This window comes from Triticum dicoccoides, chromosome 5B (assembly GCF_002162155.2).
Source record: "Triticum dicoccoides isolate Atlit2015 ecotype Zavitan chromosome 5B, WEW_v2.0, whole genome shotgun sequence".
Classification (NCBI taxonomy): Eukaryota; Viridiplantae; Streptophyta; class Magnoliopsida; order Poales; family Poaceae; genus Triticum; species Triticum dicoccoides.
Window position 1 is genome coordinate 561,528,065 of NC_041389.1, and position 5,087 is coordinate 561,533,151.

General features: G+C 46.1%; 1 pseudogene; it reads right to left on the minus strand.

The window, feature by feature from the left end:
- Positions 1 to 1,275: 1,275 nt before the first annotated feature.
- On the minus strand, positions 1,276 to 4,678 carry LOC119310097 (annotated as a pseudogene).
- Positions 4,679 to 5,087: the final 409 nt, after the last annotated feature.

Genomic DNA, 5,087 nt, shown 5'->3' on the forward strand with positions numbered 1-5,087 from the left:
TAAAATTGAAAAGAAAGCAAAACGCTAGCCTTTGCACAAAGGAAACCAGCCCAGAAGAAAATTTTCAATCAAGTCCAAAGAATCCTTTGAGCTTGACACCAACACCCGTCACCTGCCTTGTCTTAAACACCACCGCGAATGTCACACTTCTGCTACCATCTGCGGTGAACTGATCACAGACTACTCCACGGACACCACCACTCCGGGTGGAGCCTCGGCCACTGTTCGATAGGTCGCTTCCACTGGCCCAACATGACAGTGCGCTGGACAATCATCCACACACCATATGAAGCTAGCTGTATATGCTATCCCTGCTGACATCAGTACTGGAGCGTCACTACTCCTTGTCCAACCTATGTATGCTTTTCCTGCCATGTCTGCTCCGCATGCACCATTGCACCCACGATCGATCAAAGCCAAGCTTTGTGACAGCGCAGACCAACGATGGATGACATGACGCCCGGCCGGCACATCCATCACGAGACTGGTTCTCAAATCCATCACCGACATAAGACGTTCGCCTCACCAGAGAAGAATCTGAAGCTTCTTTATTCAGCATCGTCGCCGCCGAAGCCAAGATGTTGAACGATTCAAAAACCTAAATCACAAGGGCCCAAGAACCAAAACTTAGAACGATCCGCATGCGCGGAATCCTAAGAGCCCCCTAACCACCTACCAAGAGGTCACCTGCAGAGGGGAGCCGCAGGAAGGGTTGGCTCTCTTGGTGGCGTCGGCTAGGGTTCCTGGTCGGTAACCAAAAAGGATGTGACGTGCGTACTTGCATTCGCTCTGACCGTGAAGATGTTGAAATACGACGAAAAAGGGTCCCCTCCCGGGGCTTTATAGTATAAATTCACGACATCAACAACATAGCACGAGTTCAAACAAAGAAAAGAACACAAGGTCCAAAGCAAAAATAGCAAGTAATAAGGTTTTTTTGGGGAACACCACATCACGCCCCAAGGAACTAAGAAGATGTTGAATTAATGGCTCAACTTTTTTTTATTCCAGCACTGGGTACACCTTTTTTAATGAGCTCACTCGTTCAAACTCCACCGGGAGCGGGGAGAATCGCCAAAATCAAGGTCTTCTGAGTATTACGGAAATTTTATTTAATTGGTAGGAGAATAAATGCATTTGACACCAAATAAGAACTCCAAACTAACGATCTGAAAATACCTTGGATCAAAACAAACTTAAATAGTTCTAAAAAAACTTAAAGGGGCACCACCTAGATAACGAGAATGCCTTTTGGTCGTATCTTTAGCTCAGTTCCTATAAGCTGAAATTGGTTGAAATTGAGTCGTTTTCTTCATTTTGCTCGCCCGTCAAATCATTTAGGACGAGTTGATTGTTTGCCTGAATGCCTTCGAGTGCCATCTCAACTTGCCTCATGGTAGGCCTCTCCTCTCCTCTTAACTTTATATATACATGATGCAGCGAGAGCAGCTACTTCATCAACTTCACTACCTCCCTCCTCTACAATTTGGGAATCTAGTATGACAACTAGTTTGCCTTCCTCTAGGAGTTCAACAAATTGTGCAACAATTCCATCACCTTCTGAAGTTCTATACATGTTTGGCATCTTCCTCGTAAGCAACTCCACTAGAAGGATTCCGAAGCTATAAACATCGCTCTTTTCTGACAGCCGCCCCGTGTAGTAGTACATAGGATCCAGATATCCTATAGTTCCTTGCACTGCTGTTGCTGTTCTACCAGTCTGATTGATAGGAATGTACCTTGAAGCTCCAAAGTCTGATAATTTTGCCGTGAAAGCATCATCAAGAAGTATGTTAGAAGATTTGATGTCTCTATGTATTACAGGAACTGAAACGGCAGAATGAAGGTAAGCAATAGCTCTTCCTACTTCACTTCCAATCCTTAGCCTGTCACTCCAAGATATTGATTTTGGTGATTCATTATGAAGATGATCACCAAGGGTTCCATTGGAAATGAACTCATATGCCAACAGTGGGACTTCTGTCTCGAGACAACAACCATGAAGCTTGACAATATTCCTATGGTTGATTTGTGATAGTATGGCAACCTCATTTATGAACTCATCAATTTCTCTCTGGACCATAATATTTGACTTTTTAATGGCCACAACATGTAAGTCTGACAATATTCCTTTGTAAACAGTACCATGCCCTCCACCACCGAGTTGGCGTGTTTGATCAAAATTGTTTGTGGCCTTCTCTATTTCTTTTAGAGGGATGATCATCCTCTCACCAATGTCAGACCTTTGAGATACTAGCTGTTGCAATAGCTGTCCATAATTTTGATTGAAGAACTTCCGTTTCAACTTTTCAGCCCTGTGATGCTTAAGCTTACGAACTATTAACAATCCACCCAGAAAGAAGAGAATGAGGGATGGGCCAAGTGCAACGGAGAGACCAATAACTAAACCTGCAAAAATCAATACATACATCTTTATTAATTTGATTTATAGCAGATTTGGCCAGAGGAATTATATCGTGGACTTGCTGCCAGTTAAATAAAAAAAATCTAATCCACTATAGGTGGGAATAAAAAAACTATAAGATTAATCATGACCATATATCGGTTCCTTTCCATGGAGTAATTATAAGAATAATTGCTCATATACTTGCACATGTTAGGGAGAGGTGGTGGTCGCTGTCTGTGGTCCTATTTCTATGTGCCAGGGCCAAGTGTAAATTCTACTCCCTCCATTCTAAGAGGGTGCTTGGATCCAAGGGACTCATTTTAGTCTGACTAAAAATAGTTTTTTTAAAAGACTAAAGTTCCTAGCACCCCTGACTAAAGAGGGACTAAAACTAGTCTTGGGAGTAAAAAAAAATTAGTCAGGGGTACCCCTACTAAAATGTGGATTAGTCCTCTCTCTCCTCATTTAACTCCTCTCCTTTAACACAAGCGACTTCTGTATTGGAGGGTGTGAAGGATAATAAATGCTCATTAACTTGATTTTAGTCTCTTTATTATTTGAATCCAAGCATGGGTTAGACTAGCAAGTTTTAGTCCCACTGTTTTTAGTCATGGGACTAAAACGTATCCAAGCACCCTCTAAAATAGATGACCCAACTTTATACTAAAGTTAGTACAAATTGGGTCATCTAGTTTAGAACAAAGGGAGTACGTCGGTAATTAATTTAATAATATGTATTTTCTGTGGGGGGCACATTTTTTAGTCCAAAACAAGCGCACAATATATTAGGGCACCTCTATTCGATGTGGTCTTGTGGCATCCATTAGGTTGGCTTGCGTTTCCTCCTCGCGCGCACCAGCAGTCGAATGATCCAAGCTTATTGCGACATTCGCCGAAACACCCATGGTCTTCTGGCTTCTTGCACTCGTCGATATCTATATATTGCAAAAGAATGGATTAATCAAACTTGACCAGTGATCTAAGAAATGATAATCGTGCGCATGCATGGCTATAACTACTCTTTCAGTTCCGAAATGCAAGGTGTGCTTGACATTTCAGTCCCAAAATACAGGATTTTCCCTATTTTTTCCGAATGGTTACAATTTTGACATACTTTTTATCTTCTACTCTCTCCGTTACTAAATATAAGTCTGTCTAGAGATTGCATCATAGACTACATAGGGAACAAAATGGACGTCTATATACATCCGAATATACTCTTTATAGTGGAATCTCTAGACAGACTTATATTTAGGAACGGAGGGAGTAATATGCAGAAAAATATTTCAAAATGTACTAGTGGTAATGGTATGCCTGATTCTTTTTTGAAATCGAAATCGATCATATGTAGATAGGGTACCTACCTTGGCATCCATCAGTGATGTAAGGGTTTCCCTTGTATCCAGGATTGCAGTGACATCCGTAGTCTGCAAAGTGGGTGCTGCAGTTGGAGTTAGCGCTGACGGATGCGTTGCAGGATCCGTCGTTCCGGCATGCCCAGTCAATGGTCAGGGGAACCACAAGATTATTATCCACGACCTTGGGTCCGGAGCGACGTGCGCCCAGGTTCATAAGATGAATCGCCCGGCCCGAATCAAACCAACCTTCCTCGGCGATGAACGCGTACACGGGCAGATCGTCGTTTATGGTGCTGTTCCCGACGAGCCGCTTGAGCTCCACGTTATAGGACTCAAGGTACGAGAAGACCGGGGTAGTGCAGTAGCCGACCATGTAGTTGTTCCAGACGTCGTCGGCGGTGAGCACACCACTGCGGTTACAGTGAGAGCAGCAGCCGGTGGTGTAGCCGTAGGTGCTAGTACGAGACGTGAAGAGGAGCGTCACCTGCACGTTGCATCCCGTGACCACCAGCTCGGTGCTGGTCGGCAGGGAGTACTGACACTGCTTGTCACCGAAGCCCATAGACCTCATGGTGGCGTTGCTGGTGTTGTTGATACCGCCGTTTCTGAAGATAGGGGGCATGAGGCCACGAACCTTCCTGTTTTCCAGCGAGATCTCCTTGACCTCGAAGACTCCATCCTTTCCCAGGAGGAGCCGTGTGCCTGGTCCGGAGCTGGTACCGGTACTGTTGCCGTGGACGCAGGCGAGCTTGAAGCCTGGCGCTGCGGAGCACCTGTCCGGGCCGAAGCCGAACGGGTACGGCACGCTCACGTCACCGCACCGCGTTTCGCAGCCGCGTTTACCTATCGGCGCCGGTGCTGCTGCTCCGACGGCTACTACCACGAGTGCCGCTGCCGCCATCACCGCCACCATCGGGTATGACAACGCTGACAATGACATCGAGTATTGTGGCTACTGGCTACTGCTAATGTTCAGCGTGCACTGCTGGCTCTAGCTTTTCTGCTTGACTTGCTAGACTACGAAACATCACCCGCTCTCGTCGAGTTTATAAGGCCAACTTCACCCCGCGATCCCATTCTGTCCGGCCCTATCCGTTTATGGTAAAATGGACAAACCAGGCGGCCCAATGCGCACGGCCCGGACCCATCTTATCCGTTTTGTATCCGGGCCGATCCATTTCAAGCGCACACTTGCGCCGAGTTTGGGTCGCGGCGGACGGCAAACGCATGCGTGCTCGTCCACGTCAGGGCCACGTGGCAGGCGGCCTCCTACCTCCCACCGCCCGACATAAATGCGCATAGGTGGTCGACCCCACCTGTCA